This window comes from Mus musculus, chromosome 5 (genome assembly GCF_000001635.26).
Source record: "Mus musculus strain C57BL/6J chromosome 5, GRCm38.p6 C57BL/6J".
In the NCBI taxonomy this organism is placed as follows: domain Eukaryota; kingdom Metazoa; phylum Chordata; class Mammalia; order Rodentia; family Muridae; genus Mus; species Mus musculus.
In genome coordinates this window covers 87,288,299-87,315,107 of record NC_000071.6, presented here as the reverse complement: position 1 = coordinate 87,315,107, position 26,809 = coordinate 87,288,299, and the positions used below count along the sequence as shown (strand labels likewise).

Genomic DNA, 26,809 nt, shown 5'->3' with positions numbered 1-26,809 from the left:
AGGGTAGATGCTGTACTTATCTAAAAATTATAAGGATGTGGTTTAGAATCTAGTAGGAAATCATACTGGCCTAGGAAAGTGGCAATAATAGGCACATTTTCTTCTTTTGGTCCATAGCCTCATCGGCCCCAGAATGTTGGCTAGGTTGCAGTTATCAGGCATGCTTCTTCTGCTGCCTAAGAAGCCTTAGATCTAATCTGGGACATGTTGGTCTGCTTAGTTCACCTTTACATAGATACACTGACACCTTGGTTTGTTATGGATAATTACATTACATAGGTGTTACAACACAGCTCTTGGATCTGTTGCCCAAGGAACATTATGGAAAGGGGATGGAAAGTTTCTAGTATTCATAGAATACTAGAGTCTCTGATACTCACCTAGACTTGTCTACAAAAACAGAGCAGAAAAATAGCAAATCAATTTCACAGGGTCCCATTCCTAGACAAAGAATGACAGACAGTTGCCTGTAGTTCCAGCATAATACCTAACTACATTCAACATGTTTACCTTTATAACTCACAAAAAAGGCTTAGCAATGTGACTCCCTAAGCATGAGCATCCAAAGACAATACACTTAATAGCATGGGCGGAAAATTATGCAATGTCATTTTTTTTTCAAATATGGAAGAGGTTTATTGTTTAAGTATTCAGGAACTAAGATAATGGGAGATAAATTTCTCTGAACAAGGAACACAACATAAAATAATGTATACTTCAAATAACTAAAGAGTTGGTGTCCTGAAAGTCTGAATGTGCGCATCCACTGACTATGCAGCTCAGACCAAGAACAAAGAAGAAGTCTGAAAAGAGGAAAATAGATGCTTAGGCTTGGTGTCTTCTGTGTAATGGGGTTTTCTGTCAGTCATGGGAGAAGTAATAAGAAATCTGGAAAGATATTACAAATTAAAGCAACCCTATCACCCAACTTGAATCTAATTAATATGCACAGACACACAAACTACAGGTAACAGGATATATATCCTTTCCAAATGCACCTGAATTTGTTACTGGATTCAAGGCCATGAAATGAATCTTACTAAATGAAATAGGATCCAAGCAATAAAAATACATGTTCTCTGACAAAAATTAGATTAGAAATCACCAACAAAGCAACCTGCAAAGTTTAAAGGTATTTGTAAACTAAACAACACAATTCTAGTAGCTTACAACAATTGCAAAAAAAAAAAAATAGTTTGCATCCGTGGCTCAAATGGAAATCTTCATGCTCCCCCAGCCAATCCAGCACCCACCCACTCCTACTCTTGGCCCTGGCATTCCCCTGTACTGAGGCATATGAAGTTTGCAAGACCAATGGGCTTCTCTTTCCACTGATGGCCAACTAGGCCATCTTCTGATACATATGCAGCTAGAGACACAAGCTCCTGGTGGTACTGGTTAGTTCATACTGTTGTTCAACCTATAGGGTTGAAGATCCCTTTAGCTCCTTGGTTACTTTCTCTAGCTCCTCCATTGGGGGCCCTGTGATCCATCCAATAGCTGACTGTGAGCATCCACTTATGTGTTTGCTAGGCCCTGGCATAGTCTCACAAGAGACAGCTACATCTGGGCCCTTTCAGCAAAATCTTTCTAATGTATGCAATGGTGTCAGCATTTGGAAGCTGATTATGGGATGGATCCCTAGATATGACAGTCTCTAGATGGTCCATCCTTTCATCTCAGCTCCAAACTTTGTCTTTGTAACTCCTTCCGTGGGTATTTTGTTCCCAATTCTAAGAAGGGGCAAAGTGTCCACACTTTGGTCTTCGTTCTTCTTGAGTTTCATGTGTTTAGCAAATTGTATCTTATATCATGGGTATTCTAAGTTTCTGGGCTAATATCCACTTATCAGTGAGTACATATTGTGTGAGTTCTTTTGTGATTGGTTTACCTCACTCAGGATGATGCCCTCCAGGTCTATCCATTTGCCTAGTAATTTCATAAATTCATTCTTTTTAATAGCTGAGTAGTACTCCATTGTGTAAATGGACCACATTTTCTGTATCCATTCCTCTGTTGAGGGGCATCTGGGTGCTTTCCAGCTTCTGGCTATTATAAATAAGGCTGTATGAACATAGTGGAGCATGTGGGGACTATCCCTAAAGCTGTTGCTTCTATACTGGATATTTTCTACTAGCTGAGCTGTGTTGTCTGGCCTCAGTGGGAGAGGAAGCACCTAGCCTAACAGAGACTTGAAGTCTTAGGGTGTGGGGATACCCATGGGACTCCCTACTCCTCATAAGAGAACAGGAGAGGAAATGTGGAAGGATTGCAGGAGAATCACAATCAATTGTCCAGTCCAGTGAAGTATTATGGCTAATTTAAAGATTACATAACTGTGGATGAGGCTGTCATCAGCAGACAAAACATAAAAGTGAAATAACACTTTCCATTTAGGTCAAATCTCTTGAAAATGACAAAAGAAAGGAATGAGATTGACATATGCCAAGCACTCTCCAGGGTCTTTCATATTAGCAACTATTAGCAAGTATTAAAGGCTGACTTTATACCTAAGACATCCCTAACTAGCCTGGGTAAGCTTGTTTTTCGAGATAACTTAGTCAGATTGTTCTTGAATAAGCAAATCTCTTCAAATAGAGCCTGTTCTCCAGAGCTTCATTTATCACATATTACATATCTTTCTGTGCATATTTTATTTGCTTACTTATTTTTCCTCAGTAACTGACAAAATAATTTCTCAAATGTGTTGGTGAAGCATTAATGAATATAATTGAATGATGCACCACCACATGTATTTGACTTTCATATTATGATTTTGTCGTAAACGTATATGATTATGTCATTAAAACAAAAGCTTTATTGCCAGTAATGCAATTATATGAACTAACTTAAATAAATAAATAAATAAATAAATAAATAAATAAATAAATAAATATCACTGTTAAAGTCCTTACATATCTGAATAGATTCTGGCACTTTCCCACTGACATTATCTAGCCTTGAAGGTTAGCACTGATGAGTACAAGGACTTGAATCAGTTTAAGGAGAAAATATCAACAAATAGGATATACAAAAAGGGGTCAAAAGATCAAATTCAGAAGGGATAAAAAGTAGGAATCACATTAAAGCACATGATAGCTTACTTTGAGCCTGATTCCATTAAACATGAATCTATTGCTGCTAATAACTTGTGGAAGAGAAAGGATTACTAAAATATTATTTGCTTAAGTAAAAAGGGGAATCATATTTTTGTATTTCGGTTTTTTTCTTTTCTAGGAAAGTATGAAATTTTTTTTGTTCCACATTTTAAGAAATTGCATCAAATCAGTCATGTTGAAGAACATTTTGCTCTGTTCTTTTCATATAAGTATCCTCGGAATGAGTCTTTGTAGGAACGTTCTCATCTTGCCCATGGAAGGCAGTCACTAGGTAAATGTTAAGATCATAATTGATGAACTCCTAAGAATAGAGCATAATGTTGTGGAGAGCCGTGATAACATTTGCAGTCACAAGATGGCGCTGGCTTCCACAGTGCCTTATGCCACCTAAACAAAGAACAAGTTATGGTGCACATGCGCTAGGAGTAATGTGCGCCAAGGCATAGCCCACCCCTGGGCGTGTCTATGAGATCGTGGGTAAGCAACCAGTCAGGCGTGGACACGCCACGCTAGGGTGTATATAAGCAGCGCCTTTCTGGGGCTCTTTGTCTACCTCATCAATATATAATAAAGATTGGCTGCAGAAGGATACTGGTGTTCCATGTGCTTTCTTGCTGGCGAGGAAATAGCACGGGACATTTTGGCACTGAGAACCCAGAAAAAACTCTTCATCATCGCTGGTGCCGAGGGGACTCCCGGCTCACGGGGAAGAATTCAGAATTGCAGGACCAAGGTAAGCTCTGAGAGGCATGTTTGGCCCTTGAGGCGGTCAAAAATCAAGGCCAAACATGCCTTTTTTTCTTTCTTTCTACATTTCTTACTTATTTTTCTGTGCGCGCCTTCTTTTTTATTTCTCTCTGTTTCTGATATGCTTCCCTGGTGCTCCTGTAAAAGAAAACAAGCTATTCCAGAGCTCTCCTAGGGACAAAAGGAAAACGGCAGACGTCCTGCTTCCTCGCTGGCTCCTATGGAGATATTCTTAGCTCTGTTTAAGATATCTGGGTCCCTTTGAGACACCAAGTTAAATTCCCTGTCTGTCTATTATCTGTTTTTGGTGCACCAAATTGTCCATATGTCTGTCAATTCACGTTTGTTTTTGTTTTGTTGTTTAAATGATTGTTGTTCTGTGTTTCATGTTGAAAAATATAATTGGTTAAAACTTTATCTGCTGACTGTCCATCCTTTAACTTGTTTAAAAAGCAGTCTCAATTTACACAGCAAAAAGTGATATAAGCACTGTGACTGGGAGTCAGGTACAGCTAAAAAAGCCCTGCTAAGGGCCAACTGCAAATAGAGCTCTCAAAGGGGCAGGCAGCCTTTTGCTTGTAACAGAAAGTTAGCTTAAAATTGGGAACTCAGGGTTGGAGTCATTCTAAACAACAAGAAAACAGATCATGTGCATAAGCAGGATGGAAAGAATAGGTTTAAAAAAGAAATTACCAGGCATTTGTTCAAAATGTGGGAAAGGAAGACATTGGGTAAATGAATGCAGATCAACCAGCGTTGTAACAGGAAGTCCAATACCTCAGTTTAAAGTGCAACAGCCAAAAAATCCAAATGTATGGGGCACTTCAGACCACAGTATCCATGAGGCCACCCAAAGACCGAGGAGAGCCACTCCGGGTTCAGCAGGATTGGACATCTGTGCCAACTCCAGAGTAATTCTTACACCACAAATAGGATGCCCTCAGATTTTAGAGGTCCCTTACCAAAGGATACAGTGGTCCTACTAGTAGTTGGGTAGGTCCTCTTCTGCTTTGAAAGGAATGGTAATACATCTCGGAGTTATAGACTCAGATTATGAGGGACAAGTTAAGATTATGTGTTCTGCACCCCGAGGTATTGTGGCCATTTTTCCTGGAGATCGCATTGCTCAATTGTTGGTTCTTTCTAGTTTGCATAATAAAGAAGGACAGGGATTTTTCAACTTTATACTGACTAATGATTACTCTCAGAAAAGCAAGGAAATGATGAAAGGAATGGGATATATACCTAGACTAGGTCTTGGAAAGAATTTACAAGGTAGAGTTTCTCCAGTTAAAGTCACAGAAAAAACAGATAGGAAAGGGCTGGATTTTTTTCTAGGGGCCACTGAGGAGCCTTTGCCCATTCTGTGGTGTGCCTCAGTGACCTTTACCCTCTGAGAAGTTAAAAGAAGCTAAAGAATTAGTACAAGAACAATTAGACCTGGGACATGTAGAACGCACACAATCACCCTGGAATACCTATATTTTTGTTGTAAAAAAGAAGTCAGGTAAATAGAGATTGTTACATGACCTAAGAGCCATTAATGCACAAATGCAAGTTATGGGTCCTGTACAAAGAGGACTCCCCCTACTCTCAGCTCTACCTAAGGATTGGAGAATTATAGTGGTGGATGTTGAGGATTGTTTCTTTTTCATTCCATTAAATAAGAAAGATAAACCTAGATTTACATTTACCTTGCCTTCTATTAATCATACGGAGCCTGATAAAGGGTATCAATGGCGGGTATTGCCCCAAGGAATGGCGGGTGGCCCTGCCATATGTCAGTTATATGTGGGAAAGGCTTTGCAACCAATTAGAGATGGTTTCCCCTCTTTAAAGGTATGTTACTATATAAATGATATTGTAATTTGTGAACCTAAAGAAGAAAGTATACAGCAAGCTTATGGCTTGCTCAATAAAATTTTAAAAAATAATGGCTTGATTATTGCACCAGAAAAGGTACAGCAGTCTAATGCTAGTCATTTTTTAGGAGCCACTATTACTTCACGATGTGTTTCCCCACAAAAGATTAGTATAAGAAAAGATCATTTAAAGACATTGAATGATTTTCAAAAATTATTAAGAGATATAAATTGGATTAGACCTTATTTAAGAATCCCTACTTCAGAATTAAAACCTTTATTTCAAATTTTAGAAGAATCACATATTACCTCATTGAGACAACTAACACCTGAGGCTTCTGAAACTCTTAGGAAGGTAGAAACAGCTATCCAAAAGGCACAGTTGAATTGTATAAATGAGCCCATATACTGCTGCACAAATGCAAATATTGTGTGCTACTATAGATGAATGGGCCATTCTTAGATGTGCTTATTCTGGTTTAATTAATAATCATTATCCTAAACATCCTTTATTACATTTTATGCTATTGCATCCAGTGATGTTTCCAAAGGTGATGGCTAATACCCCTATAAAGGGAGCTATTGATATTTATACAGATGGATCCAAAACAGGAATTAGAAGTTATGTAATCAATGAAAAGGCTGTAAGGTTGCAATTTACACCAGGAGCCCCTCAATTGGTAGAATGTTTGCTAGTTTTAGAAGTTTTTAAAAGGTTCCTTATGCCCATAAATATTATCTCTGATTCTGTTTATGTACTTAATGCTGTATTAGCATTAGAGACTGCAAGAAATTTTAAGCAGTCTAGTTCAGTATCTAAAATTTTGATGAAAATACAAGATTGTGTTTTAATACGTGAGCATCCCTTTTATATTCAACATATTAGAACACATACATCTTTACCTAAACATATGGTTAAGGGAAATCCAATTGCTGATTCAGCCACCAGAGATATGGTTTTCCTATCACAAAATTTCTATAGAAGGTGCTAAGAATTTTCATCAACTTTATCATGTCCATGCTTCTACACTGCGACAGAAGTTTAAGTTCACACAAACAGAAGCTCGAGATATTGTCCTACAGTGTGGTAAATGTGTAGAATTTATTAATGCACCTTCCGTGGGTGTTAATTCTCGTGGATTACAACCCCTAGATGTTTGGCAAATGGATGTCACGCATATCCCATCTTTTGGGAAATTAAAATATATACATGTATCCATCAATATCAGTTCTGGTGTCCTACATGCCTCTCCATTGACAGGGGAAAAAGCAGTTCATGTCATATCCCACTGCTTAGAGGCTAGGGCTACATGGGGCAAGCCCCTAGTGCTAAAGACAGACAATGGTCCTGCATATACCTCTTCTAAATTTAGTCAATTTTGCAAACAAATGCAAGTGAAACATATTACTGGATTGCCCTATAATCCACAGGGCCAAGGCATCACTAAAAGAGCTCATCGCACTTTGAAACAATATTTGCAAAAACAAAGAGGGGGAAAGAGGCTATGATGACACCAAAGATGGCTCTATCCCTTGCAATATTTACTCTTAATTTCTTAAAATTGGATGACGCTGGGAGATCACCAGCTGAAAGGCACGGACAATGGCCTCAATCGCCCAATGAAATGGTCAAATGGAAAAATGTCCTTGATAATAAATGGTATGGCTCGGATCCTATTTTAATCAGATCCTGGGAAGCTATTTGTGTTTTTTTCACAGGGTGAAGAAAATCCACTTTGGGTCCCGATGCAACTGACAAGGACCGTGAAAGAGCAAGATGAACCCCAAGATGATCCTCTTACTCCTGATGATTGAGACCGGGATAAGTATACCCTTGTGGGCCATAGTAAGATCATGGCCAGTACCTTTACCAGTACATTCCAATTCTTCTACCTAGCCTTTGCTTTTCGCAAAGGAATGGTTTTTTGGATGTGCCTTATGCACGACAAACTCCTCAAGAGCCAGGGTGTATAAGAGTACTAGTTTTCATTTAAATTATACACTATGCTTTGTGCATAATCTGGATAAACCTTTTACAACTTGTATATTTTTAAAGAAAAAGATTATCTCTAATTGAGCAGATCCCATTATCCAAAATAAAGTGAGCTCTGGAGTGTTATTTAATGCTTCAACGCAAATTGCTCAAGGAGCACAATCAGGATCAGGTGATGTTGGAAATAATGTAACTTCACCTATAAACATCATCACTATCATGATAAAGGGAAATGTGACTATTCCCAAAAGATCATGATAGCCTGTTGGCAATGCTGCTGCTATACGCAGCATGCCTTAGTGCCATCCATACCTTGCATTTCCTATAGTTTTTTTCACCTTGTCAATCAAATGTTTTTCCTTGGAAAGAATTAGCAAAGGGTTTTGTTTTGTCACCACCATTAGATTATGCTATAATATATGATAAAGGAGATGCTACAGGGAAAGAAAATATTTGGCCATATTACCAATGGATTTTAAGTAATGAGGCAGGTGCTAGTACCAGTTTGTCAGCCTTTGCACTGCTGACTGGAACCTTTCATGAGATAGTGAATGTTTCTGCCACACTTTCCAATATCTCTACTCATTTGGATAATGTGACATCTAATAGAGTTTTCAGAAATATGACTACTTCTCCAGTAGAAGTCTGTGTCAATCCTCCATTTTTCTTTATATTGGCTGAATTTCAAAATAATACAGAATGGTTAGATTGTACAAATGTCATTTGTTTTTTGACACAATACTGGAATGGAACTAATTTCTTAGCCTTAGTGGTACATTTACCAACCTTTGTCCCTGTGCCTATTGAGGCAGATCCAGAGAAGTTCCCAATCATGAGTCTTGTCAGGCGGAAGAGAGATTTTGGAATCATAGCCGCCATTGTTACTGCCATTGCAGTGTCCTCAGCATCCGCGGTTACCACAGGAATTGCTATGGCCTATCAATTCAATATTGCTGATACCATAAGTCAGATAACAGAAAAAACGTCTGAGGCATTGCTTACCCTGCAAAGGGTAGATTCTCATATTGCGTCAGGACTAATGTTAGTGAATCAAAGAGTAGATATTTTACAACATAACATGGAACAGATGATGGATGGCATACAAATGAGTTGTGTGGCATCAACTCTGCCTATGTGCATTACTCCTGTTAGGTATATTAATAATTCTTTTATTAAAAGTACAGATTTATCGAATTATCTGAAAGGGAACTGGTTGCAGGAGCTGGAAAGGTTGCAGAAAAAGCTGCAGATACAGATCCTGAACCTTAATAGAACCAGAGTGGAACCAGTGACCCTTGGAGACTTCACCTCTTGGCTTACCTCTGCAATTTTCTTACTTCAAAGAATGGGTGGGGCTGGCTCTGTTTGGCGCAGCCCTGTGTTGTGGCTTAGTGTTCATGCTTTGGTTGGTCTACAAACTCAGATCTCAACAGAGACGTGACAAGGTAGTGATTGCTCAAGCACTTGCTGCCATGGAGCAAGGCACCTCCCCTGAACTCTGCTTATCCATACTAAAATGACCTCACAAGCACTAAACTACTCAGCTCTTACACCCCTAGATGTTAGACTCATTGCACAGAGACGAGTGAGTAGGTCTTTGACTCTTATGGATTGTTGGGCTAAGAACCACATAGGAGTCGCTCAGAGTTTTGGGCACTCCTAGAAGACAAGTCGATTTGCATGAGGGTTGAGTGTCCAAGTGTCCCTCCCCTCGGAGAAACGGCACGAGTGCAGGTCAGGACGATCCTGGAAAAAGGAGCCTAAGGACCTTGTTCTGTACATGGCGCTCTTACTCATCTTACTAGGGATTCAACCTCTATCTTCATCCATTAAAGAGTGGCTTGCATTTTAATAAAACATAAAGGGGGAGATGTGGAGAGCCTCGATAACATTTGCCATCACAAGATGGCGCCGGCTTCCGAAGTGCCTTATGCCACCTAAACAAAGAACAAGTTATGGTGCACATGGGCTAGGAGTAATGTGGGCTGCAGAAGGATTCTTGTGTTCTGTGTGCTTTCTTGCTGGCGAGGAAATAGCACGGGACATAATGTGACTGTCCTTGTGGCCTCTGGGACCCTTTTCATCATCCATCAGCCCATCTCTGACATTCGAAATATATCCAGTGTCCTTTGGCAAGGAAAAAATTGAAAGTGTGATCAAGGACTTTTTTTTTTTTTTTTACCTGGCTGGAAAACAGGCCATCCCCTTCAACTATCTAGACTTCAATAAGGAAATGGCTAAAGTCATTGAGGAGTTCCACGTGGTGTCCAGAGGTATCTGTGATGGTGTTCTTAAGAATGAAAAGCTAATGGTTAAGATGCAGAAAGAAATGTTCAAAGTACTGTTATCAGACCCAATATTTCCTTGTGGTGACATCGTGGCTTTAGAACTGAGAATTCCATTTATCTATTCCTTGTGGTTTTCCACTACCTCCACAGTGGAAAAGCAGTGTGGAAAGGTCCCATTCCTTCCTTCCTATATACCTGCAATTCTGTAGAAACTCACAGACCAGATGTCTTTCACTGGTCAAGTAAGAAACTTCATTTCTTACAGAATGCAGGACTACATGTTTGAAACCCTTTGGAAGCAGTGGGATTCCTATTACACTAAAGCTTTAGGTATGTAGCCATTTTTGTAGCCATTTTGTTTTATCATTTGAATATAGGCAAGGCTTCTAGTAAGTTTTTCTTTAATTCTGTAACTATATCTATAATTTGAAATCTGTGTCGCAGTATACTAGTTTCAAGGAACTGTGTTCTGAATTGTTTTAAAAGATGACATAAGGAGGAAAATGAGAATTAGTTTATTCATACTGGGTATCCATATCACTATCAAAATATATAATATCCAGGAAAAGGCATTACATACAACTAGTTTCTGACAATGTACTCCTACTTGAAATATTTTCTGTTCAAAAGTGTTTAGTGGGCTCAGTAGGTAAAGGTGTTTGCCACCCAGCTTAAGGACATGAATTATATCCTGAGGACTTACATGGCAGAGGGTAAGACAGATCCTCAACTTAAATTACAGCCTCCACCTGCACTCTATGGCATACAGAGACAGGGGTAGGGAGGGAGAAGAGAGAAGGGGGATGTTTAGCAATATAGGGAACACAGAGGACTTACGTATTTAACAAAGAACATCTCAAATGGTAGGATTTGCAAGTCTAGTCATTATTCTGTAATGTAAGAAGTAAAGTTGTGTTTTTTTTTTTTATTTACAAAGACATTCGCAAACATTATATGATTGTTATGGCTTAGTTTGAAAGATTTAGCACCTACCATGTTTTTCTGCAGATTTTTGCTTTTAAATTTAACTCTTACTAAAACAGAAGGCAATAGCAGCTTGAGAAAGAGTGTTAATTATTTATAACTAACCCCAAGCTTTGTCAATAAAACATGCAGTTTTTCTAATCAAGGAAGTTTAAAACTTACCAACTTACCACATCCAAAGATAGAAAAACTCCAAGGTTAAATTCTTGACAACTGTGTGAATTTCTTCATGACCCCTGTGTGTGTCCTTTGAGAGTAGTGTTCCATCTGTTTCTATTTTGTGAAATAGTTTGTAAAGTATTGGAATTAAGTCTTTTTGAAGGTCTAATAGAATTATGCCCTAAACCCGTCTGGTCGTGGGCTTTATTTGTCTAGGAGACTTCTAATGACTGCTTCTATTTCTTTAGGGGTTTTATCACTGTTTAGATTGTTAATCTGATCCTGATTTAGCTTTGATATTTGGTATCTGGATAGAAAAGTGTCCATTTCATCAAAATTTTCTGGTTTTGTTGAGTATGGCCTTTTGTAGTAGGATCTGTGATTGTTTAGGATTTCCTTGGTTGTTGTTGTTACATCTCCCTTTTTATTTCTGATTGTGTTAATTTGGATACTGTCTCTGTGCCCTCTGGTTACTCTGGCTAAGGGTTTATCTATCTTGTTGATTTTCTCTAGGAACTAGCTCCTGGTATTGTTGATTCTTTGTGTAGTTCTTTTCATTTCCACTTGGTTGATTTTAACACTGGGGTTGATTATTTCCTGCCATCTACTCCTCTTGGCTGTATTTGCTTCTTTTTGTTCTCTCAAGCTACTAGTGTATGCTTTTTCCAGTTTCATTTTGGAGGCACTCAGAGCTAAGTTTTCCTCTTAACACTGCTTTCATTGTGCCCTGTAAGTTTGGGTATATTATGCCTTCATTTTCATTAAATTCTCAAAAGTCTCTAGTTTCTTTATTTCTTCCTTGACCAATTTATCCTTGAGTTCGGCATTATTCAGTTTCCATGTGTATGTGGGCTCTCTCTCTCTCTCTCTCTCTCTCTCTCTCTCTCTCTCTCTCTCTCTCTCTCATTCTCTTTCTCTCTCTCCCTCTCTCTCTCTCTCTCTCTCTCTCTCTTTATTTTATTTCATTTTATTTTATTTTTGCTGTTGTTCTTGCTATTACAGACCAGACTTAGTCTGAAATGATCTGATAAGATCCATGGCACTATTTCAATATTCTTGTTTGAGGCCTGTTTTGTGACTGCTTCTATGGTCAATTTTGGAGAAGGTACTGTGAAGTGCTGAGAAAAAAGTATATTCTTTTGTTTTAGGATGAAATGTTCTATAGATATCTGTTAAATCCATTTGGTTCATAACTTCTGTGAGTTTCAATGTGTCTCTGTTTAGTTTGTGTTTCCATGTTCTGTCCATTGATGAAAGTGAGATGTTGAAGTCTCCCACTATTATTGTGTGGGGTGCAATGTGTGCTTTGAGCTTTAGTATAATTTCTTTTATGAATGGTGGTACCCTTGCACTTGGAGCATAGATATTCAGAATAGAGAGTTCTTCTTAGTAAATTATTCCTTTGATGAGTATGAAGTGTCCTTCCTTATCCTTTTTGATAACTTTTGTTTGGGAATTGATTTTATTCATGCTAATAAAATGACAACTCCAGCTTGTTTCTTGGGGCCATTTGCTTGGAAATTTTTTTTTCAGCCCTTTGCTCTGAGGTAGTGTCTTTCTTCGACACTGAGGTGCACGTTTCCTGTATGAAGCAAAATGTTAGATCCTGTTTATGTATCCACTCTGTTACTTTTATGTCTTTTTATTGGGGAATTGAGTCCATTAAGAAATATTAAGGAATAGTTCTTGTTGTTTCCTCTTATTTTTGATGTTATTTTTATGTTTGTGTGGCTATCTTCTTTTTGGTTTTTTGAAAGAAGATTACGTTCCTGCTTTTTCTAGGGTGTAGTTTCCCTCCTAGTGTTGGGGATTTCAATCTATTATCCTTTGTAGGGCCAAGTTTGTAAAAAAGATATTGTGTAAATTGGTTTTGTCCTGGAATATCTTGGTTTCTCAATCTCTGGTAATTGAGAGTTTTGCTGGGTATAGTAGCATGGTTTGGCATTTGTGTGCTCTTAGGGTCTGTATGACATCTCACCCAGATATTCTAGCTTTCATTGGCTCTAGTGAGATGTCTGCTGTAATTCTGATATGTCTCCCTTTATATGCTATCTGACATTTTCCCCCTTACTGCTTTTAATATTCTTCCTTTGTTTTATGACTTTGGTGTTTTGACTATTATGTGAGGGGAGGAATTTTTTTCTGGTTCAATCTGTTTGGAGTTCTGTAGGCCTCTTGTATGTTTATGAGCATCTCTTTAGTTTAGGAAAGTTTTCTTCTATAATGGTATTGAAGATAGTTACTGGCCCTTTTTTTTTCTTTTCCATTTTTATTAGGTATTTAGCTCATTTACATTTCCAATGCTATACCAAAAGTGCCCCATAGCCACCCCCTCCTTAAAAGTGGGAACAAAACACCCTTGGAAGGAGTTACAGAGACAAAGTTTGGAGCTGAGATGAAAGGATGGACCATGTAGAGACTGCCATATCCACGGATCCACCCCATAATCAGCATCCAAACGCTGACACCATTGCATACACTAGCAAGATTTTATCGCCCTTTAAGTTGGGAATATTCACCTTTTCTATACATATTATTCTTAGGTTTGGTCTTCTCCCTGTGTTGTGGATTTCCTGAACATTTTGGGTTTGAAGGTTTTTTTATTTTGCATTTTCTTTGACTCTTGTATCAATGTTTCCTATGGTATCTTCTGCACCTGAGATTCTCTCTTCTATTTCTTGTATTCTATTGGTGATGCTTGCATCTGTAACTTGTGATCTCTTTGTTAGGTTTTCTATCTCAAAAATTGTCTCCCTTTGTGATTTCTTTATTGTTTCTTTTTACATTTTTAGATCCTGTATGGTTTTGTTCAATTCCTTCACCTGTTTGATTGTGTTTTCCTGTAATTCTTTAAGGGATTTTTGTGTTTCTTCTTTAAGGTCTTCTAGCTGTTTACCTGTGTTCTCCTGTATTTCTTTAAGGGAGTTATTTATGTCCTTTTTAAAGTCCTCTATCATCATCATGAAATGTGATTTTAAATCAGAGTCTTGCTTTTCTAGTGTGTTCGGGTATCCAGGGCTTGCTGTGGTGGGGGACCTGGGTTCTTATGATGCCAAGTAGCCTTGGTTTCTGTTGCTTATGTTCTTGCCCTTGCTTCTCTCCATCTGGTTATTTCTGGTGGATGGTCTTGCTGTCTCTGACTCTAGCTTGTCCCTCCTGTAAGACTGTGCATCAGAACTCCTGGGAGACCAGCTCTCTCCAGGAAGAATTTGGGTATGGAGAACTGTGGCACAGGATCAGCTCAGAGCACAGACAGAAACTGGAAGAATCTATATTATTATTCTTAATATAAGAGATTTCATAAAGTGTTTGTTTCCTACAGAGTTCTCCTTATAATGTTATCCTTCCGTTCTGTATGGAAAAAGTCGAATAGTAAAGTTGGGTTGTGGTTAATGACTAGCACACATACTTTTAAGGGGCAGAGGGGAATAAAATGATACATACAAGTGAGCTCATCCAAAAGTTTATATCCTGTGTTATCAGGACTGCATCTCTTATTGGAGGAAGGGCTAATCACCTTTATCCACCTAACAGATAATGGAATGGGAATATCAGGAATATGACAATATCATTCCTTCAGCAGCACATGTAGCCATTGTTCTTCATTGTGCTTATCTTTGCTTCCTATATTTCAGAGTGGTTACTCTCTCACATTCATATGCATGCAGTCAGGATGCCATCTGCTGTGTTTTGATGTAGCCAGAAGTCCTTCATCCCTGAACTCAAGATTCTTCCAGATGTCAGATTGTAACCTTACAAAGTGAGTTAACTAAACAAATTCACTTTCTATATTTTTTTATTTCTAGCTTCCTATATATTTTATGTTATGGGAACAGAACACAAAACAAAGTATAACTTTAATAACAGCACATTTTTAACTTTTGGTGGGAAATCAGGGCATCTTTCAATTTTATTATTAAAATATTTATCTTGTCCTTTAAGTCACACCTTTAAAGTTGTTATGTATTGTCTTTGCATTTTCTGAGACTAGTAACTAGTTTATTCTGATAAACATCTTGGACTAACAAGTTTACCTGATTACTATCTTTTAAAAATCATTCTACAAATGAACATGATAATAATAGGTGGCAAGATTGCTTAGTCAGTATTGGGCTAGCTTAACTAGTGTGAGGGTTTGATACTGCCCACCAGAGCCCACATGAAAATACACAGTACAGTAGCAGAGGTTTCTAATAACAGAGCTCTGGAGGTAGAAACAATTAGATCCATAGGGTTACCAAAGAAATTTAAATGTCTATTGGTCTAATTTCATTAGCCTATAGGTTCCTATAAGGCATATAAGTGCTATACATAGACAATTACTGACAGATTTCCTCCCATTTGTGTGTTTTTATAACTCTGGAAGTTAGTATTTGACTTGCTTCATTTATAAATTTCCACTTCAATTAACAGACACTCATCCTCTTCAGTGAAGGGTGGGGAGCCACAGCAATGGTTTCTCTGATAGGACCATGATTCTCTGCTGTGTCTCTGCTGTGCTGATCACAGCTTTCATGACCATGTCCTGGAGTGTAACCAAGGTATGGGCTTCAACCTAAAGCTTCTTCTCAAAAGCTTGCATAGCGTGGGCAGGGCTGACAGTCCCAATGTCAGAGCATCTTACAAGGTCACAGCACATCAGGAAGCTTGCATAGCGTGGGCAGGGCTGACAGTCCTGATGTCAGAGCATCTTCCAAGGTCACAGCACATCAAGTGTCCCCCACAGAACTTTGAAAGAATTTATGTGCTCAGTGAGAATGAGGTCACCGAGAATTTACTAGATGAGATGACAGAATCCAAAATGTAGACAGACTTGTGAATTCAATGACAACACTCCACTTTGCAAGCAGCATGACAAATGCAATATTTAATTGTGCTAGAAACTGGGAAGTATGAAGTTCTCACCAAACTGCTTCGTGATAACTAGAAATAGGATAGATGTTGTCAAAACATACAAAAAGCTACACATGAATGCCAATCTAGTAAAAATACTTTATATCACAATATTTTAATTCTTAAATTTCAACTTGGTGTATCACAGTTATTAATTTGGACATGGTAAACTATTCCTTAAACATCTGGATAAATTAAACTTAGTACAGTTTATGACTGCTAAATTTTATTTCATTTTTGTGATTATATATAATTATATCATTTCATCAGTTCCATATTTCCTTAAAGCTCTTCTATATATGCCCTCTTATTCTCTTTCAACTTGATGGCCTCTTTTTTTCATTATTTTTTATACACACACACACACACACACACACACACACACACACACACACACACACATTTATGTATATATATATATTACATAAATACAATCTGCTTATTTGGCAAAATTATACTTGAATATATGCTTTCAGGGCTGAATATATGTTTCCAGTGGGTCAAGGATAAACCATTGGTGTGCTCCTCTCTGGGCAAGGCAGTGTCTCACACTTTTAGTATGACCTACAGTTGTTTAAGGTTGAGGCCTCCAGGTCTGTCCCCTGCCCACTTTGATACATCTGTTGTTGTTTCCCTTGTTCAGCTCATGTTTGAGCACTCAGTGGTTGAGACTTACAGTGCAGCTTCTAACACTTCTAGTAGACACAATTTCACAACAAACTCCCTGATCCTCTCACATTTACAATCATTGTTCCTCCCTAATACTTCAAAAGTGTACATTAAGAAATTAATTGACTTTAAGTGTAAATATATGTCCAATTTTCTATGCTTTACATGGACTTCATATTTATAACCCAGAATCACTGCTTTAGGTCTATGTGTGTATATGTGTGCATGGGTGTGAGGTTATATGTTGTTGTGTGTGGACGCTATATGGGATTAATTGTCTTCTCATATTGCTATTGCCTTACGTACTAAGAAATGGCCCATTGACTGGATCCCACCAATTTGGTGAACCTGGTTAGCAAATGAAAACCAGGTATTGATTTCTCTTTAAGTACCCCAAACTAATGTTATAGGAATTACTGCTGCCAGCTTTTTATAGAATTCTTGGAATAAAATTTCAAGGCCTCTTGATGTAGTACAAACATGTTACCAATGATATGCAATCCAAGATCCATATATGAATGCTTTAACATAGAATTCAATAACTATTGTAAATAATTGTTTCTTAACTCTAAAATCTATGAATATAAAATTTATCTACTGAACTTCTCTAAAGCCTGCAAGAAGCACAAGTAATGTAAAGCAAGTTAGGGATATAAACATTTTGGTGGTGAGATTTGAGATGGATTAAATCCACTGCCTGGAAACTCTGAGCTCAGTATCCTCAGGTAGTGAACCTAGCTATGTCATTAGGCTCTGTGACTTCATGCACATGTCAAAACTGCTAATCGGTGGCCTTTAGAAATAGTATCTGCCAGCCTGCACAAGATCAACAGATTTACTTTAAAAAAATTCTCATTTTGACAGTTTTTTCTTACCTAAAGCAAATTTTTCTGTGAATAATTGTCTAATATTAATATATAAACATAGTCATCTTCTCTAGATAGCTCTTGAAAGTATCATTCAATATTTTTCTTATTCCAGTGTTCTTCTTAATGGTAAGTGTAAAGATGTGTATTGATTATCCTTGCATTTCTATCTCACATCCCAAAGTTTATTGTATTCTGAGAATTAATCAGGGCTCCCCCAACATTGAAATAATAATGAATTATTTCCATAATGGGAATCCTCCAACATAATTTTTAAATCAAGTATAACACAATGTATAAGAGAAATTTGTTCCTAGGAAGAGACTGGAGAGCAGTGAATGGTGGCACATAGTTTACAGAATAGAGCCAAACTATCTTCTGCCTTTTACTAAAAAGAAGAAACTGTGGAATTCATCAGTCATTGTAGCTACACGTAGACTTTTATTGTTTTTTTTTTTAAAGACCCTCTTTCACTGTCTTTGTCATTTCTAATTTTCACTCTTCCCCTCTTTTAACATAGTGTTATGATAAGTATCTTAGGAAGTCTACATTTCCTTCCAATAGCTAATAAGGAAATGCATGATACCTTTTTAATTCACAGATATGAGTACTAATTTCTACCAATCAATATTATGTGTACTCTCCAGGAAGACCCACCACACTATGCAAGACTATGGGGAAAGCTGAGATTTGGCTAATGAGAACATATTGGGATTTTTTTCCTTTCTAATTCCTTTTTTTTCCCATTTTTTATTAGGTATTTAGCTCATTTACATTTCCAATGCTATACCAAAAGTCCCCCATACCCACCCACCCCCACTCCCGTACCCACCCACTCCCCCTTTTTGGCCCTGGCGTTCCCCTGTATTGGGGCATATAAAGTTTGCAAGTCCAATGGGCCTCTCTTTCCAGTGATGGCCGACTAGGCCATCTTTTGATACATATGCAGCTAGAGTCAAGAGCTCCGGGGTACTGGTTAGTTCATAATGTTGTTCTACCTATAGGGTTGCAGATCCCTTTAGCTCCTTGGGTTCTTTCTCTAGCTCCTCCATTGGGAGCCCTGTGATCCATCCATTAGCTGACTGTGAGCATCCACTTCTGTGTTTGCTAGGCCCCGGCATAGTCTCACAAGAGACAGCTACATCTGGGTCCTTTCAATAAAATCTTGCTAGTGTATGCAATGGTGTCAGCGTTTGGATGCTGATTATGGGGTGGATCCCTGGATATGGCAGTCTCTACATGGTCTATCCTTTCATCTCAGCTCTGGTTTCTCTTCAGATCGTATAAATCTTTCGCCTTTTACATATTGGGATTTTGAATTTTCTCATTTACCAAATTTTGAGTCTGTGAGAGGACTGCACTGCAAACCTGCTAAGCCTTTACCTAAGATAGGTTGATGACAGAGATGGTCTTAATTATTCCACGATACAATAACTGATTATCCTTCAAGGTTAATATCTTTAATAACAAAGATATGCTGCTGAGTAACTCCACTCTTTCAGGAGAATTTCTGCTTTCATCATATTTATTTTATTCATATAGTGCATCATTTGGACTTGAGAATTTAAGCCTCAGAGTGGATCTGGAAAGGGGGGAGCTGTGTTTTGGAGGGGGGGATATCAGGAGAAGTGGATTAACTTTGTGGTTAATGGTAAGAATGGTTTATGTGAGAAGAATCTATTTTCAATTAAAAAAAGAAACTAACAACAAAATGGAATAAAAGGTATATTAAAAATGTTTGTTTTTCAATGGTGTGGAATCTGCAATGGGGTAGAAAGACAGGATCGTGGATGGCCTGGGGTGTGCTGAAGTCTTCCTAATGTCCCTGACTGAGCTCTGGCCAAGGACACCTTCCCTAACTGATAGAGAAAGAGGCCTTTACGAGTACTCGTGATGAGTTGTTTAGGATTTGATGAGTAAGAGAAAGCACATTTTGAGAGCCTTCAGGATCAGGCCTATCTCTCAGACTTCAGAGTGTGTATTAATAGACATTGTGGTGGCCTGTATTGTCATAGTAACAATTGGTATGAAACCATTATCAGGAACTAATAATGAAGATGACTTTAAATTTTAGTATAATATTATTAAGAAGATAAAGAGGTATTTTAGATGATTTTTTTGTTAGAAAACATTTGTTTAACCAAAAAAGAACGTTTGATGCAGTCTGAACTCATCTACATCAAGAAAAAAATAATAACATGAGTAGATAGATTCAAATATTATGATAGTTTCAAGATACTTTTATTGGGCTCACTTATGTATAACAGGCATGATAATAATTCTGAAAGTCTGGTTAACTGGCTTCACTAATGTTCATCCAAGTCAACTAACATTTTATTTTCTTACAGATACATTTTGAGAATAGCATATTCACTTGCAAAGAGAAGTGCTGCTCCTATTATCTGCTCCCTTCTACGGTGATTTGGTGTCACATTCTTCTTGAATACACCTTATAATTTTTTTTCAAAAAACATATTTTCTCAACATTTACTCTCTGGTTTTACATGTCATGGGACAGAGAAATATAAACATTCCTTTGAACCTTAATTCCATGTTTTCCACCTAGAATTGTAAGGGAACTAGATTTCCTCCTAATGATTTTACACATTTTCAACAGAATGTCATGTTTGCAGGAAATGGAAGAGTTTGTCCAGACCTCAGGGGAACATGGTATTGTGGTGTTTTCTCTGGGGTCAATGGTCAAAAACCTGACAGATGAAAAGGCCAATCTCATTGCCTCAGCCCTTGCCCAGATTCCTCAGGTCAGTAAAGCCCTTGATTCTTGACACCAGAAGAGCTTCAGACTGGCAATAGAGAGACTGGTAGTGGTATCTGCAGAGTGAAGCAGAGCCCTGTCAGCTGCTGAACACTACTAATGATGGTTTTCAAGAGTTAGTGTTATTTTTTGACATATTTGTTCATTTGCCTTATTTCCCAGTTACTATGATAAATAGACTTCTATAATCTATTAATAGGATAGAAAAGAAACCGTTAGGCCACTTCTAAAATCATTTGGCCTAGATTGACTGACACCAAATTCTGAAATTTAGTTTAACACCATGCTTTTAAGAAGAACGACACTATGCTTTCTTTAGAAAGATATCATGCTAAAAGCTATACTTCAACTTTCTGAATCGCATTAAGACTATATGTAAATATGGTTGTTTTTGAAATAGAATGTCTAGAATATACTATTTTCTCTAAATTGAATATTCTAAAATTGTACAAACAAAAAATGAATATCATTTTAAAATATAATGTAGTTTATAATTTATGACATTCAATTAACCTTAAAATTTATTTTTCTTATTCTACAATTTAACTCTATTTATTCCTATTCCTGGACTAACTTAGTGTCACTCATGTATTGGTTAGTTTTAATATAATTTTATAAAGGTAATACTTTGATAGTCATCTTAAAAATTGTGTCTTTTATATCTACGTTTGTCTTTTTCAGTCTTTCTCATTTAGAAGTTAAAATCTTGTCTCATTTCTCCAAAATTAAGTTTTTCAAAAGTGATTTATAAGCAAGTCCTATATAGTTTTCCCTCAAAACAAACAAACAAACAAACAAACAAACAAACACCCAAAAACTACAAGGAAAAAAATTATCTCAATAGTATATTCCAAATGGCTGTTCAATAATAAAGATCGAATTACTAATCTGTGTTTATTAGATCAGTAGTAGAAGCTGTTGGTAGTGGCTTGTTGTGGACAGTCCTAACCTGTAACTCTTTGTTTGCAAATGTCCATATCTGTAACCCCTTCTCAAATACAACCTAAAGTATGTATACAGTTTGTTCTCAGTAATTTGCTGCCTCAGCACACCTTCACAATGTGTGCTTTACTTGCAAAATGAAAACATTGTCGTCTACAGGTTTTGTGGTGATACAAAGGAAAGGTACCAGACACATTAGGATCTGATACAAGACTGTTTGGATTCCTCAGAATGATCTTCGTAAGACTCTGGGGCAAGAAAACTCTGTGTAGTCAGAAAGCAAGTTAGAGGCCTTTGGTCCTGTGAAGGCTCAATGCCCCAGTGTAGGAGGAATGTCAGGATGGTGAGGTATGGGTATGAGGGGGAACACCCTCATAGGAGCTTGTGGAGTGGGGAGGAAATAGCGGGGTTCTGAATGGGAAACTGTCAAAGGGCATAACATTTGAAATATAAATAAATAAAATAAATATATATATGAACAATATAATATAAATATAAATAAAATATAATACAAATATAAATAAATATATAGTATAATATATAAATAACATATAATATATATAAATATATATAAATATATTATATATAAATAATATATTAAAATATATAAAATATAATACAAATAAATAAATATACTACAAATATAAATAAAAACATAAATATATATATGAACGGTACGCATTCATGGTTGCCCTGTGGACAAAACTATATCTTTAAGCATCTTCAGTTCTCATCAGATGTAAGACATCTCTACCTCAGTAATATTTTCTGAGACAGTGAAAAGAAGTTCACCCACCCCACCCCACCCCCCCACACACATACTCACACATCTGGGAGTATAATTCCCTAGAACAACAATATCTCACGCTCAACATTTATACAAAATGTTGCCTTCATTGATAACTATAACCCTTTCCCTTCTATCTCTGAAATTCTACAACTAATTAGCATGAAATCTATACTTATTTCTTCCTTTGTCTTCAAAATAGGACATCCCAAAACCAGAGCTTTTATCACCCATGGTAGAACAAATGAAATCTATGAGGCCATTTACCATGGGATCCCTATGGTGGGAGTCTCCATGTTCGCTGATCATCCTGACAACATTGCTCACATGAAGGCCAAAGGAGCAGCAGTGGAGGTGAACATGAATGGATGACAAGCTCAGATCTGCTCAATGCTCTGAGAACAGGCATTAATGAGCCAACGTAAGTATTGAATCTTCTATAGCTCAATACAATTGAAGAAGAATAGGTTGTTTAATTTGTATTAAATTATTTTTATTTATATATTTTATTTCATAAATTTATTTTCTTTTATTTTAGTTTATAAGCTATATTTTTATTCTTTGAGTAAATATATATGTAGGTGGGAGAACACCCTCATAGGAGCTTGGGGAGTGGGAAGGGAATAGCAGGGTTCTGAATGGGAAACTGGCAAAGGGTATAACATTTGAAATATAAATAAATAAATATCCAATTGAAAAAAATCTCAAAATTATTGGATGTTTTAAACTGTCTCAATGCTAAGAAATTGCTTACATTTTATATATTACTTCAAGTTTTACTTTTGTGTTAAAACTGAGTATTGAATCTAGAAGATTCTGCATGCAATGGAAATACTCCACCACTGAGCTACAGCACAATCCTCACCTCCAGGTTTAAGAAAGAAATAATTGAACGGTATGCATTCATGGTTGCCCTGTGGACAAAACTGTATCTTTAAGCATCTTCAGTTCCCATCAGATGTAAGACATCTCTACCTCACTAATATCTTCCCAGACAGTGAAAAGAAGTTCACCGCCCCCCCCCCACACACACACACATACTCACACATCTGGGAGTATAATTCCCTAGAATAACAATGTCTCATGCTCAACATTTATACAAAATGTTGCTTTTATTGATAACCATAACCCTTACCCTTCTACCTCTGAAATTACACAACTAATTAGCATGAAATCTATACTCATTCCTTCCTTTGTCTTCAAAATAGGAAATCCCAAAACCAGAGCTTTTATCAGCCATGGTGGAACAAATGGAATCTACGAGACCATTTACCATGGGATCCCTATGATGGGAGTCCCCATGTTCACTGATCAGCCTGACAACATTGCTCACATGAAGGCCAAAGGAGCAGCAGTGGAGGTGAACATGAACACGATGACAAGCTCAGATCTGCTCAATGCTCTGAGAACAGTCATCAATGAGCCATCGTAAGTACTGAGTCTTCTATAGCTCAATACAATTGAAGAATAGGTGGTTTAATTTGTATTAAACTATTTTTAGTTATTTATTTTATTTTATTTTATAAATTTATTTTCTTTTATTTTGGTTTATAAGTTATATTTTTATTCTTTGAGTAAATATCTACACATTTATGATAGTTTGATCAATCACATCTCCTACTCCTACTCCAAATCCTCTCAAATTCATTCCTTCCCACTTCATATCTATTTTAATAAACCACTGAGTCTTATTTGTGTTGCTCATAGCACATAGGTTTAGACTTATCTACTAGAGAAGTGTTAACACACCACAACCAAAACTTTAAAGAAAACTGAATCTCCCTTGTCCATCAGCTAGCACCTGCCCACAGGTTGTCCACTAACATGCACAAAGAAGGACACACATGAATAAGCTCACACTGTGGCTTTTCACATCCAAGTGAGTGTTAATCAATTTCCCCTAATCCTTTGGATGTCTTAGAAGCAACAGGACACCTCTTCACAAACCACAAACTCCCATCATCTCTATGAATATAGCCTGGATAGAATCCAGAACTTTACATTATGACCAAAACAAAGTTAGATGTTTTAATTCTGCTTACTATGAAGCTCCAAGAGAAAGCATACTCTGCCTTCTAAATACTTAGCTCTTGACTTGAGGTTATCTGTTCATTTTGCTTTGTTCTGGTTGTTTTCTTTTGAGATAGTGTCTCACTATATAACCCTGGCTGTCCTGCTGGGCCCTGAATGCTGTTTGAGGAAAAATTTTAAACTGTTAGGCTGTAGCAAATGTGAACTAACCAGTACCCCGGAGCTCTTGTCTCTAGCTGCATATGTATCAAAAGATGGCCTAGTCAGCCATCACTGGAAAGAGAGGCCCATTGGACTTGCAAACTTTATACGCCCCAGTACAGGGGAACGCCAGGGCCAAAAAGGGGGAGTGGGTGGGTAGGGGAGTGGGGGGTGGGTATGGGGGACTTTTGGAATAGCATTGGAAATGTAAATGAGCAAAATACCTAAAAAATATTCTTTTTTAAAAAAAAGAAAAAATTGAGGAGTTAAACATATGTCACATACTTACTTTAAAAAAAAAAAAGACAAATGATTGCTTGTGCATTTTTCAAGTTATAAAGAGAATGCCATGAGGCTATCAAGAATCCACCATGACTAGCCAGTGAAGCTCCTAGACCAAGCAATCTTCTTCATTGAGTTTGTCTTGCATCACAAACAAGCCAAGCATCTTCTTGTAGCAGCCCATGACCACAACTGGTTTCAGTATCATTCTCTGGATGTGATTGGGTTCCTGCTGGCCTATGTGGCATCTGCTACATTATTGGTTGCAAAATGTTGTGTGTTTATATTTCAAAAAAAAATGGTAAGACAGGAAAGACGAAAAAATGAGACTAGATGAAGGGAAAGACATCTCAGGTCTCTGAGTTTGGTGAAGTACCAAATGGAATAGCAATTGTATTTAGAAGCAAAGGGACCTGCCTGTTACCTATCCTCATCCCATTTTCAAACAACCCACTCCTGTCTTAGAGTGCAGTTAAGTTGTAGAATGCAATATAATCACACTTTCCTGAAGGCTATTTCAATGACAATTCTAGAATTTCTTATTTTCCTGACACAGGGGCACTATTAATTTAAATATGCTCTTTCCAGAATGTTATTTAAAATATAAACAAGATAATAACTAATAGCATTCTGAATCTTTGAGAAGGCACACAGGGTATACTGAATTTTATTTAAGAATAACACAAGGGGCTCACGGAGCACACAAATACAGCTCTGACCACAGGGATTAGTAAAATATGAGAAGATTCATCATTAACGTTTTAAATAATAGACAGCTACTGTGTTTATCTAATGTCACAGGCAAGAAAGTGTCAGTTCAGAACTGTGAATCCATATTATAATAGGAAAAAATATATAACAACTGTTTGTACATTTAAATTATTATGGTCTATTTTTCTGCTTTTCCCTAAAATATATGTCTGTATGCTTGCTATCCTGTCAAAGATTTGAGATACTTTTTTCCAAAAAACGAAGGCAATGAACTAAGCTGCCATTTTTTCCCTCAGAAAACCATTACTAACAATATTTGAAACTTATTTCTATAAAAAGCAAATATAGAATTATTGCAGTAATTCTTAAATTTTATTGGACTGTACTTTGGCTCTGTGTTTATCCATTATACTTAAAACATTTTGTCATTCATACTGTATAACCACATTTATAATGAAATGTTTAATTTTCTGCTAAAATAAATACTTATATTGGGATCACTGTGTAATTTTCCAGTCTTTATTTTCTATTAATTTAAACTCATTATTTAGTTTTAACACCAAATATGTACTAGTTTACCAGATTTTCTGATCATATGACAATAGGTGCCTAAATTAAAGGACAGGATACTCTACTTGATATAAGGGACATCGGAAGTGATAGCATTCCTGTCATAAAAGATTTAATGATAGGTTTACTTGAAAATAATTAAATAACACTAAGAATTTAGCTGAAAGAGCACTGCTTCCAAAATACCAAAAGTTGTTCACCAAGATTAGGCTAATTAGATTCATGCCCATAACAATGGAGACAACTCTGATTTACAATCAGCAATTAGGCCCATTCTCATTCCAAGAAGAGACCATCCCTCCAAGGGGCAGCTCAAATTAGCAGGGCAGTGTGACCACCACCAATAAGTACTAGTTGGCTGTGCTCTTATTAGGAAAATCAGCTCTTCAAGTGAGCAAATGAGCTATCCAAAGGAACAACACTGGTGGATGACGTAAGAAATAACTATATAATATTCTTGTATATGTGCGTAGCTAAAGGTGCACATAAATTACTATAATTTTGTGAACATTAAAAGCATTTGGTAAATGTTACCAATTTTATCACCAAATGACTTATATTAATGTATTTTGGTTTATCTTCATTTACGTTTTAAAAAGGGCTTTTTGTGTTGACTTCATGATTGCTTCCTATTCTTTTCACTTCATTTTTTTGCCAGCTGAGATCAAAGTATGGTAATTATACATTGAGAAGTAGTGGACTAGCCATGCCACTGTGTAGGAAACTGGGGCTGAACACCACTTCGGCCACTTAATACCCTTCTCACTGAAGTTTTCTCCCTCTTCTGCTGTTTTCTTCTGCTTCTCTCTTACCTGAGTGTTATCAAAAGTCAAGTGAGACTGCATAAAATCCCTGATGATACAAGCCACATTCATCAGTGTAACTTATTTTATCTGTGGATTAAAGAACTAACAGCTGGGAAATGACTT

At 37.1% G+C, this 26,809-nt stretch overlaps 1 pseudogene; it reads left to right on the top strand.

Moving 5' to 3' along the window:
* Positions 1 to 3,291: 3,291 nt before the first annotated feature.
* Positions 3,292 to 24,972, top strand: Gm7646 (annotated as a pseudogene).
* Positions 24,973 to 26,809: the final 1,837 nt, after the last annotated feature.